Raw genomic sequence first — 13,783 nt, 5'->3', positions numbered from 1 at the left:
CCTAACTCTACTGGTATCAAATCAATCTTAAATATTTCGCTACCCAGTTTAATTTCTCGATTCCGTCATATATAATCTGCTGAAATTAATTTACCGTTTGCTAATTTAAGTAAAAATTTGCTATCCAACGGCGTCAATGGACAACTTAATTTAGCACAAAAATCTATACTCATATAGCTTCTATCCGCACCCGAATCAAATAAAAGGTAAGCAGATTTATTGTCAATAAGAAACGTACCCGTAACAAGCTCCGGGTCTTCCTGTGCCTCTGCCGCATTAATATTGAAAACTCTTCCGCGGCCTTGTCCATTCGTGTTCTCCTGGTTCGGGCAATTTCTAATAATGTGGTCTGGTTTTCCACATTTATAAAAAACTACATTGGCATAACTTGCTCCGACACTACTTGCTCCGTCATTACTCGTTCCGACACCATTTGTTCCTGTCGTTCTGTTAACCCCTGGTCCGTAGACCTCACACTTCGTCGCGCTATGACCATTTCTTTTACACTTGTTGCAAAATTTGGTGCAAAACCCCGAGTGATACTTTTCACACCTTTGGCATAGCTGCTTCTGATTGTTGTTGTTGTTGCGGTTGTTATTGTTGTTGGGATGATTGTTGTAGTTGTTGTTGTTGTTGTTGTTGTTGTTGTTGTTGTGCCGTTTGTTGAAGTTGCGATTGATGTTGCAATTGTTGGGATAGTTGTTGTTGTTTTGGTGACTCTTATCACCATTTTCCTCCCACTTTCTTTTGACTAACTTCACGTTGGCCTCTTCGGCCGCCTGTTCTTTAATTCTTCCCTCAATCTGGTTCACTAGTTTGTGAGCCATTCTACATGCCTTTTGTATGGAGGCAGGCTCGTGTGAACTTATATCTTCTTGGATTCTCTCCGGTAACCCTTTCACAAACGCGTCGATCTTCTCTTCCTCATTTTCAAATGCTCTCGGACACAATAGGCACAAGTCTATGAATCGTCTTTCGTACGAAGTAATATCGAATCCCTGTGTTCGTAACCCTCTAAGTTCTGATTTGAGCTTATTGACCTCAGTTCTGGGACGGTACTTCTCGTTCATCAAGTGCTTGAATGCTGACCACGGTAGCGCGTAAGCAGCATCTTGTCCCACTTGCTCTAGATAGGTATTCCACCATGTTAACGCAATACCTGTGAAGGTATACGTAGCGTACTTCACTTAGTCTCCTTCAGCACACTTACTTATGGTAAACACCGATTCAACTTTCTCGGTCCACCGTTTTAATCCGATTGGTCCTTCGGTCCCATCAAATTCTGAAGGTTTGCAGGCAGTGAATTCCTTGCAGGAGCATCCTACACGATTTCTTGCGCCGTTAGCTGTATTGCTAGATTCAGAGTTATTGTTGGTATGTAGCGCGGCCTGTACTGCGGCTACGTTTGAAGCAAGAAAGGCAAGAAGTTCCTCTTCGCTCATATTCAAGGTATGTCAAGTAGTAGGTGTCATTTCCTTCAAAATAGTCAAATGAAATAATTTAATCATACAGAATATTAAGAGTAGTCAATAGTATCTCGTAGCATAATATGAACTCATTTATAAAAGCTTTTTCTTCATATTAGCGTTTTATAATTTTAAATTCGGGTACTACCTACCCGTTAAGTTCATACTTAGTAGCTAATATATAATTCAACTACTACAATTCCATATGAAAAACTGATTATAATAATATATCACATACAAATATTCTTCAAACTTACAACTTCGCTATATTACATATAACATGAAATATAGTACACTATGATACAGGACAGTTTTGAAGATAAATCTAGTTAATACGCAAGTTGTTCAGCAAAGAAAATAAAGACACGTAATTCATAAGTCCAGAAACAAGTCATGCATTCTGGTTTTACTAAGACGACTTCCCATCCTTGGTCTTGTGGAAAATAACCTTTATGACCATTAGCTAGGCAGCATGTTGTAATGTCGTCAAAAGGACGAGGGTTTCATAATGTCCAATAGCCCCGTAATAATCTAAAAACCTTGTTTCTCACCCCAACTGCTGAATCCGTCACTTGTGGGAAAGTTTTATTTAAAAGCTGCAATCTGATGTTCTTTTTCTCACTTTGGTAAGAAGCTAACATCACTAACCCGTATGCATAACATGCTTCTTTATGTTGCATGTTAGAAGCTCTTTCTAATTCACGAAATCCTATGTTGGGATATGTTGAGTCAAAATAGGTTCTTAACCCGTAGCGTAAAATTGCATTTGAGTTCTACGCATTTAACGCTTTAAAGAAAACACAGCATAACTTAAAGTCTCCCCAATGTGATATACCTCACCTATCAAAGGAAAGCCTTTTATAAACTAAGGCATTTCTGGAAAGTCTTTCAAATGTTTGACAAGTTAATTTCGCCATAACTAAATGTGCTGATGAATTCTGACCGACTCTAGACAAGATTTCCTCAATCATATCCTCTGGTAGGTCTTCTAAAATATTCGATTGTCTACCCTTAACGTCCATTTTGTTTTTATACTGTAAAATAGACAAGGATTAGATTCGTAATAACAAACAATACAAGCAATTTTTACATAGAACATAAAAGTACAAGCACACTACAATATATTTATTACACAACATGCTCACACCCCTCTAATCTGAATCACTGGTTTCTTCTTCTTCAGACTTGGTTCTTTTTCCTAATCTTCTAGGGATATATGATGTTCCTCTAATACGAGTCGTCGTTTTCCTCATTGGTTTAGAAAAACCTGGTGGTTTAGAGGTTCCCGGGTTATTGTCACGATATTGAAAATACGGGTGTTGACGGTACATATAAAGTTCATCGGGGTCGGAATCAGATTTCTCTATTTTGATGCCCTATTATTTTTTTTGCCTCATTAGATTGGGTCGGGGTAATTTCTATAACATCATCGGAATCCTCATCAGGATCCGATTCATCAGAAAATTGGTAATTTTCCCAATATTTTGCTTCCCTAGCGGAAACACCATTGACCATTATTAACTTTGGTCCATTGGTTGAGGATTTTCTTTTATTTGACCGGTTTTCTGTGGTTCCTACTATTCCCCCCTCCGGAACCTCTTTTTCTTCTGGTTCCTCTTCTTCTGGTTCCTCTTCTTTCGGTTCCGTTTCCTCTTCTTTCGGTTCTTCGGGAACTTGTGAATCTTGCCAATATATATTCGACTCTTCGTTATTATTAGGTGAGTCAATGGGATTTGTGCTAGAGGTAGACATCTATCACACAATATCAAAAATGTTAAGAGATTAATATATCACATAATATTTACATGTTAATAATATATAGTTTCCAACAAAAATGTTAAGCAATCATTTTTAAAGAAAACACGGTCGAAGTCCAGACTCACTAATGCATCCTAACAAACTCGATAAGACACACTAATGCAAATTTTCTGGTTCTCTAAGACCAACGCTCGGATACCAACTGAAATGTCCCGTTCATATTGATTATAAAAGTTCCATATTAATTGATTTCGTTGCGAGGTTTTGACATCTATATGAGACGTTTTTCAAAGACTGCATTCATTTTTAAAACAACCATAACCTTTATTTTATCAATAAAGGTTTTAAAAACATTACGTAGATTATCAAATAATGATAATCTAAAATATACTGTTTACACACGACCATTATATAATGGTTTACAATAGAAATATATTACATCGACATATGTTTCTTGAATGCAGTTTTTACACAATATCATACAAACATGGACTCCAAATCTTGTCCTTATTTTAGTATGCAACAGCGGAAGCTCTTAGTATTCACCTAAGAATAAACATGCTTTAAACGTCAACAAAAATGTGGGTGAGTTATAGGTTTAACCTATATATATCAAATCGTAACAATAGACCACAAGATTTCATATTTCAATACACATCACATACATAGAGATAAAAATCATTCATATGGTGAACACCTGGTAACCGACATTAACAAGATGCATATATAAGAATATCCCCATCATTCCGGGACACCCTTCGGATATGATATAAATTTTGAAGTACTAAAGCATCCGGTACTTTGGATGGGGTTTGTTAGGCCCAATAGATCTATCTTTAGGATTCGCGTCAATTAGGGTGTCTGTTCCCTAATTCTTAGATTACCAGACTTAATAAAAAGGGGCATATTCAATTTCGATAATTCAACCATAGAATGTAGTTTCACGTACTTGTATCTATTTTGTAACTCATTTATAAAACCTGCATGTATTCTCATCCCAAAAATATTAGATTTTAAAAGTGGGACTATAACTCACTTTCACAGATATTTCCTTCCTCGGAAATAAGACTTGGCCACGGATTGATTCACGAACCTATACAAATATGTACATATATATCAAAGTATGATCAAAATATAATTACAACCATTTTTATTATGTTTTAAAGATTTGAGTGTATTAAGTCAGCTGTCCTCGTTAGTAACCTACAACTAGTTGTCCACAGTTAGATGTACAGAAATAAATCGATATATATTATCTTGAATCAATCCACAACCCAGTGTATACACGTCTCAGGCTAGATCATAACTCAAAGTATATATATTTTTGGAATCAACCTCAACCCTTTATAGCTAACTCCAACATTACTGCATATAGAGTGTCTATGGTTGTTCCAAATAATATATATACATGGGTCGATATGATATGTCAAAACATTTGCATACGTGTCTATGGTGTCCCAAGATTACATAATATATTATAATACATGTATAATACAATATAAGTTAGCTAGGATATGATTTGTATAGATTTGTTAAACATTTCCCGTAGCTAAAAAGATCAAAAATATCCAATCTTGTTTTACCCATAACTTCTTCATTTTAAATCCGTTTTGAGTGAATCAAATTGCTATGGTTTCATATTGAACTCTAATTTAAGAATCTAAACAGAAAAAGTATAGGTTTATAGTCGGAAATTTAAGTTACATGTCGATTACTAAAGAGGTAGTCATTTCCGTCGAAAGAACGACATCTTGATGACCATTTTGAAAAACATACTTTCACTTTGAGTTTAACCAAGATTTTTGGATATAGTTTCATGTTCATATGAAAAATAATTTTCCCAAAAGAACAACTTTTAAATCAAAGTTTATCATAGTTTTTAATTATCCAAACCAAAACAGCCCCCGGTTTCACTACGACGGCGTATATCCGATTTTATGGTGTTCATCGTGTTTCCAGGTTTTAAATCATTAAGTTAGCATATCATATAGATATAGAACATGTGTTTAGTTGATTTTAAAAGTCAAGTTAGAAAGATTAACTTTTGTTTGCGAACAAGTTTAGAATTAACTAAACTATGTTCTAGTGATTACAAGTTTAAACCTTCGAATAAGATAGCTTTATATGTATGAATCGAATGATGTTATGAACATCATTACTACCTCAAGTTTTCTGGATAAAACTACTGTAAATGAGAAAAATGGATCTAGCTTCAAAGGATCCTTGGATGGCTTGAAAGTTCTTGAAACAGAATCATGACACAAAAACAGTTCAAGTAAAATTTTCACTCGAAATAAGATTGTTATAGTTGTAGAAATTGAATTAAAGTTTGAATATGAATATTACCTTGAATTATAAAGATAACCTACTATAAATAACAAAGGTTCCTTGATATTAGATGATTACTTGGAATGGATTAGAAAGGTTGGAAGTAGACTTGCAAACTTGGAAGTATTCTTGATTTTTATGAAACTATACTTATGGAATTTATGAAGAACACTTAGAACTTGAAGATGGAACTTGAGAGAGATCAATTAGATGAAGAAAATTGAAGAATGAAAGTGTTTGTAGGTGTTTTTGGTCGTTGGTATATGGATTAGATATAAAGGATATGTAATTTTATTTTCATGTAAATAAGTCATGAATGATTACTAATATTTTTGTAATTTTATGCGATATTTCATGCTAGTTGCCAAATGATGGTTCCTAAATGTGTTAGGTGACTCAAATGGGCTGCTAAGAGCTGATCATTGGAGTGTATATACCAATAGTACATACATCTAAAAGATGTGTATTGTACGAGTACGAATACGGGTGCATACGAGTAGAATTGTTGATGAAACTGAACGAGGATGTAATTGTAAGCATTTTTGTTAAGTAGAAGTACTTTAATATATGTCTTGAAGTCTTTCAAAAGTGTAAGAATATATATCAAAACACAACATGTATATACATTCTAATGGAGTCGTTAAGTCTTCGTTAGTCGTTACATGTAAGTGTTGTTTTGAAACCTTTAAGTTAACGATCTCAATTAATGTTGTTAACCCAATGTTTATTATATCAAATGAGATGTTAAATTATTATATTATCATGATATTATGATGTATGAATATCTCTTAATATGATATATACATTAAAATATCGTTACAACGATAATCGTTACATATAAGTCTCGTTTCGTAATTCTTGGGTTAGTAGTCTTGTTTTTACATATGTAGTTCATTGTTAACACACTTAATGATATATTTAAATATCATTTTATCATGTTAAATATAGTGTATAAATATCTTAATATGATACATATGTATTTAGTAGACGTTATCATAACGATAATCGTTATATATATCATTTCGAGTTTCTTAACTTAGTAATCTCATTTCTTATGTATATCACATATTGTTAATATACTTAGTGCGATACTTACTCATCATAATCTTATGTCAGCCATATATATATGTCTATATATACCACAACATGTAGTTTTTACAATTTTGTAACGTTCGTGAATCGCCGGTCAACATGGGTGATCAATTGTCTATATGAAACTTATTTCATTTAATCAAGTCTTAACAAGTTTGATTGCTTAACACGTTGGAAATATTTAGTCATGTAAATATCAATCTCAATTAATATATATAAACATTAAAAAGTTCGGGTCACTACATAACCGACCATATATAACTTAAATAACATAAATATAAATGTTAGTGAAGTTAATAAAAGTTAGATTACAGAAATATAATTCAGGCGGTATAACCGACCATATATAACTTAAATAACATAAATATAAATGTTAGTGAAGTTAATAAAAGTTAGATTACAGAAATATAATTCAGGCGGTATAACCGACCATATATAACTTAAATAACATAAATATAAATGTTAGCGAAGTTAATAAGAGTTAGATTATTTCTTACCTAGATTAGTGGCATGTGCTTGCTTAGATAAACCTTGATTATATAGAGCACTTTGTGCTGATAACGTGTTATAATTCAGTAGGCTTATAACTACCTTTAGTGGCCTGATTCTTGACTGTAGACTAATAAGTATATAGAGAGAATATGAGAGAAGTATGTGTTTTATATATGTTTGAAGTGTATGAATTATGAACTCATAACACACATATTTATACTCAAAAAAATATACTATGCAATATCTATAATAATAAATAAATTAGCATCCAATATTGACTTTTATAACAACTATAACAACCCGTCCTAATCTACTTGGACGAAGTCATCAGCATTTGGTTCCAAAGCGAGGTGTTGTCCTAAATATGCCATGAATGACTCCATGTAATATGAGCAAATGCACAGCGGAAGATTTCTTTCATACCTGAGAATAAACATGCTTTCAAGTGTCAACCAAAAGGTTGGTGAGTTCATAGGTTTATCATAACAATCATTTCAATATATAAATAGACCACAAGATTTCTGTTTATAAATATATGTACACTCGCAAGTGTATAAAAGTATTCTATAAGTTGTAGGCACCCGGTAACAAGCCTTAACGTTCATGTTTTACCCTCTAAAAGGACACCGAATCAGGTGTGTTATATAAACCTCGAAGTACTAAAGCATCCCATAGTCAAGATGGGGTTTGTCAGGCCCAATAGATCTATCTTTAGGATTCACGCCTACTGTACATAGACGAGTAGTTTAATGTTACCAAGCTAAGGGTATATTTCTGGTTTAAACCCACATAGAATTAGTTTTAGTACTTGTGCCTATTTCGTAAAACATTTATAATACATCCATGTATTCTCAGCCCAAAAATATTTATAAAAAGGGAGTAATGAAACTCACTATACTATATTTTGTAGTAAAAATACATATAACGACATTGCACAAGTATAGGATTGGCCTCGGATTCACGAACCTATATCATTTGTATATATATTAAAACATATCCTCATAATCGAATAAATTTATTTATTATTAGTAATTTTTTTGTCATATTAGTACTTTATAAGTTTTATTATTTATTTATTAATTTTTTTTTATATGTAGAGATTTTTAATATAGTTAAGTTATGTAATTTAAATATATTTTTGTATATAAATTCTTTATTTTTATACTTATAACTTTAGTAATATCTTTAAAACCTTCATTTTTCTTAACCATAATAATTTTAATAAAAATAATACTATTGTTAATATTATTAATAATAAATATATTGATAGTAAGAATGTTATTTTTAATGATATTACTAGTTTTTAACAAAAACGATAGTTTAAAAGATAATATTACTTGTAGTAATAATAATAATAATGATAATGATAATGATAATAATAATAATAATAATAATAATAATAATAATAATAATAATAATAATAATAATAATAATAATAATAATAATAATAATAATAATAATAATAATAATAATAATAATAATAATAATAATAATAGTAATAGTAATAATAATAATAATAATAATAATAATATTAATATTAATATTAATAATAAAAAAATAAAGATTTTTGATATTAAAACTACCTCATAAAGCCTTTCTTAAAAAAAAAAACTGTCGCTAGCAGGACTCGAACCCGAGACTCCTCGAAACCCAACCATGTACTCAGCCACTCCTCCATTTTATCTTTTCTGTTTTAATTCCTTTAAGAATTTATTAAAACCCGTATTACTTTGTTCTTATACTTCTTCTTCCTCATAATTTCCATCGACCAGTACCAATTTAACTAATGTAAACACAAGTTCAATGGTCAATTCAGATCTTTCTATTGAAACAAAACTAGTTACTGTGATTGTTTGAATAACAGAATCAAATTAAAATTTCTATTACAGACCCGTGAATAAGCAAATGAACTCTAACTTGATTTTTGAATTCAAACCGTTTTAGATATAAATTAATACATGAAAGACGTAGTAAATCCTTTATGTAAACTTTCTGAATCATAAATTGTTCCAGAAACCTTAAAACACATTCGAATTTCCTAATGAACTCGACGATTGACTTTTATGAAATTAAATTTGACTTTCAAAATTGGAACTCGTTAAAAGGATTTGGTGTGTAAGACCTTACAGTCAGTTTATACAAACGATTCCTAATAGAAATGCATTTTTACTTTTTGAAATCGTTGTTGAGATCGAGCATTTTGAAAATTTAAACAAGAACAGGGTAGTTACCTGTGTTCTTCCCAAATTTTGATTTAATTCGATCACCTGAGGACTGTAAAGGGTTTATGTAATTGTTAATTGATAGTGTGGGTTTATTGTTAATGCATAACACTGATTTATCTCAGTTATAAATCCCAATTGCTCGACAAACTTCACTATCAGTGTAAAAAAAAGAAAAAGGGAAGAAGGATCGAATATCAGAAATTTGGAATTATACTTTTGTGATTTACTACTGATTGGTACGACCAGATAACATAAAATCAATTGCCTACAATTTTGAGAGTGATGGAAACAGAATACAAGAATTTTATTTATCTCTTTATTGATATTTATATATATTTTTTTTTATTTATTTTTATTTATAATACGTATAGATGTTTATTTATATATCTATTTCTGTATTTAGTATATGTATATGTTTTTAATTATGACTTTACATACTAACATTCATATATTTGTATGTATACCCTTTATTGTATATCTTATATATATATATATATATATATATATATATATATATATATATATATATATATATATATATATATATATATATATATATATATAAATTATCATTATTCTTATTAATAGATGTAAATATAATAATATTACTCTTTGATATCATAAATAATAGTAATACAATTATAATTGTGCTAGTAATAATATTATTACTAATGATTATAATTTTTATGAATTATGTAACAATAATATTATTAGTAATAATAATAATACTAATTCTGATATTATTAATGATAATACTAATGTTAGTAATGATATTTATAATAATAATAATAATATAACAACTTTTTTTTAACACACTTCATACCTATATATTATATATTGAGAAAAATCAATTATTAATACAAATTTTTTATTTTAATGAAAGTAGTCATAGTATTATTATTATAACAACTATATCTTTAACTTGTATTATATATTATAATTACAATTTATTGATTTTGTAATATTTAAAAATTTCATGATATATATAACAGCCTATTTTGAATATTCAATATCTATTTATTTGTATACTCTATATATATATTTAAAATAACAAGTTGTAGTTATTTTGAGTTGTCTTCCTTACTAACTAAATCATATAGTAGTTACATTAATATATTTAATTTATTGTATAAAATTATTTACATATATAATTATTTATATATGAATTTCTGATTATAATTTATAGGTTCGTGAATCGTTAGAAATAGTCACGGGGTAAATGAATCTATGTAAACAGTTCAAACTTTTAGAGACTCAACCTTACAGACTCTGCTTATCGTGTCGAGATCATATCAAGATTAAGTTTAAATTTTATCGGAAATTTCCGGGTCATCACAGTACCTACCCGTTAAAGAAATTTCGTCCCGAAATTTGATTGGGATGGTCATGGCTAACACTAAAAAAAATTTCATGATGAATATGAGTTGATAAATAAAGTTTTATCACCATTGAATAATTTGGATTAAACGATTCGATTACTCGAAGCGTATGAGTGAAACTATCACAAAAGATTGAATTGACGGAAATAAGATTTGTCTTGACTTTTGAAGTAGTCACGATTGAATTTAGAAAATAAGATGCGTTTAATATTTTGACATTGTCTTGGTTGAATTTCCGGAATTCAAGGGATTTAAAGAAAATCTTGGAAATCTGTAAGATTTGATTCTTCGGGATTTATGGAAATTAAGATCTCTTTAATTAAATGCGATCATCTGTCTCGATTGCTTTGTCTGGTATCTCCATTATAAATGAACTTCTTCTGTTCCATTATTTTCATCATTCCTATACTTTCTTTCTTAGTTCATACATTCAACAGATTGTGAAAATGCTTAATCCCGTTCCAATCTTTGATATTTTTTCTAATTATCATTTCTGTCATCCTTCTATTTCAACTTCCACCAGAGGAATCTGTTTACTTTTACTATGCTCTAGGGATTATAGTATTTCTGATCTTCCCGTATCTTTATATTGCTATACGCGCTAATATATACGGTTTGTAATTTCTGTACTATTATCGCGCTTTATATTTTCCCTTATATTTCGGGGCTCCATGCTCTTGTTTTCTCTTCCCGACTTTAAATCAAGCGAAAAATGGTCCAGAGTTCGTAGTTATAGAGTTTCGAATGATTATAATGTTCTAAGAAAAAAGGAACGTAATAGCACGATTTGATTTGGTAAATTACCAGAATTACAGAAGATAGAACCATCAAGGATATATTTTCTTGATATATTCGGAGGTTAAATAGAATGAAAGAGTTATGTAACCTGGTTCAAGATAAAGGTATGATCTGTGATCCTTTATAACATTCCATTAGAAACTAAGCATGACTTACTGTAATATAATCACGTTGATACTAACTATAACAACCCGTCGTAATCCACTTGGACGAAGTCATCAGCATTTGGTTCCAAAGCGAGGTGCTGTCCTAAATATGCCATGAATGACTCCATGTAATATGAGCAAATGCACAGCGGAAGATTTCTTTCATACCTGAGAATAAACATGCTTTCAAGTGTCAACCAAAAGGTTTGTGAGTTCATAGGTTTATCATAACAATCATTTCAATATATTAATAGACCACAAGATTTCCGTTTATAAATATATGTACACTCGCAAGTGTATAAAAGTATTCTATAAGTTGTAGGCACCCGGTAACAAGCCTTAACGTTCATGTTTTACCCTCTGAAAGTACACCGAATCAGGTGTGTTATATAAACCTCGAAGTACTAAAGCATCCCATAGTCAGGATGGGGTTTGTCAGGCCCAATAGATCTATCTTTAGGATTCTCGCCTACCGTACATAGACAAGTAGTTTAATGTTACCAAGCTAAGGGTATATTTCTGGTTTAAACCCATATAGAATTAGTTTTAGTACTTGTGCCTATTTCGTAAAACATTTATAAAACAGCGCATGTATTCTCAGCCCAATAATATATATAAAAAGGGAGTAATGAAACTCACTATACTGTATTTTGTAGTAAAAATACATATAACGACATTGCACAAGTATAGGATTGGCCTCGGATTCACGAACCTATAAATTATAATCAGAAATTCATATATAAATAATTATATATGTAAATAATTTTATACAATAAATTAAATATATTAATGTAACTACTATATGATTTAGTTAGTAAGGAAGACAACTCAAAATAACTACAACTTGTTATTTTAAATATATATAGAGTATACAAATAAATAGATATTGAATATTCAAAATAGGCTGTTATATATATCATGAAATTTTTAAATATTACAAAATCAATAAATTGTAATAATAATATATAATACGAGTTAAAGATATAGTTGTTATAATAATAATACTATGACTACTTTCATTAAAATTAAAAATTTGTATTAATAATTGATTTTTCTCAATATATAATATATAGGTATGAAGTGTGTTAAAAAAATTGTTATATTATTATTATTATAAATATCATTACTAACATTAGTATTATCATTAATAATATTAGAATTAGTATTATTATTATTAATAATAATATTATTGTTACATAATTCATAAAAATTATAATCATTAGTAATAATATTATTACTAGCACAATTATAATTGTATTACTATTATTTATGATATCAAAGAGTAATATTATTATATTTACATCTATTAATAAGAATAATGATAATTTATACATATATATATATATATATATATATATATATATATATATATATATATATATATATATATATATATATATATATATATATATATATATATATATATATATATAAAAGATATACAATAAAGGGTATACATACAAATATATGAATGTTAGTATGTAAAGTCATAATTAAAAACATATACATATACTAAATACAGAAATAGATATATAAATAAACATCTATACGTATTATAAATAAAAATAAATAAAAAAAATATATATATAAATATCAATAAAGAGATAAATAAAATTCTTGTATTCTGTTTCCATCACTCTCGAAACTGTAGGCAATTGATTTTATGTTATCTGGTCGTACCAATCAGTAGTAAATCACAAAAGTATAATTCCAAATTTCTGATATTCGATCCTTCTTCCTTTATTTTTTTTTATTTTTTTTACACTGATAGTGAAGTTTGTCGAGCAATTGGGATTTATAACTGAGACAAATCAGTGTTATGCATTAACAATAAACCCACACTATCAATTAACAATTACATAAACCCTTTACAGTCCTCAGGTGATCGAATTAAATCAAAATTTGGGAAGAACACAGGTAACTACCCTGTTCTTGTTTAAATTTTCAAAACGCTCGATCTCAACAATGATTTCAAAAAGTAAAAATGCATTTCTATTAGGAATCGTTTGTATAAACTGACTGTAAAGTCTTACAAACCAAATCCTTTTAACGAGTTCCAATTTTGAAAGTCAAATTTAATTTCATAAAAGTCAACCGTC

The sequence above is a fragment of the Rutidosis leptorrhynchoides genome, chromosome 4 (assembly GCF_046630445.1).
Source record: "Rutidosis leptorrhynchoides isolate AG116_Rl617_1_P2 chromosome 4, CSIRO_AGI_Rlap_v1, whole genome shotgun sequence".
In the NCBI taxonomy this organism is placed as follows: domain Eukaryota; kingdom Viridiplantae; phylum Streptophyta; class Magnoliopsida; order Asterales; family Asteraceae; genus Rutidosis; species Rutidosis leptorrhynchoides.
Note: the sequence above shows the minus strand (reverse complement) of the source record.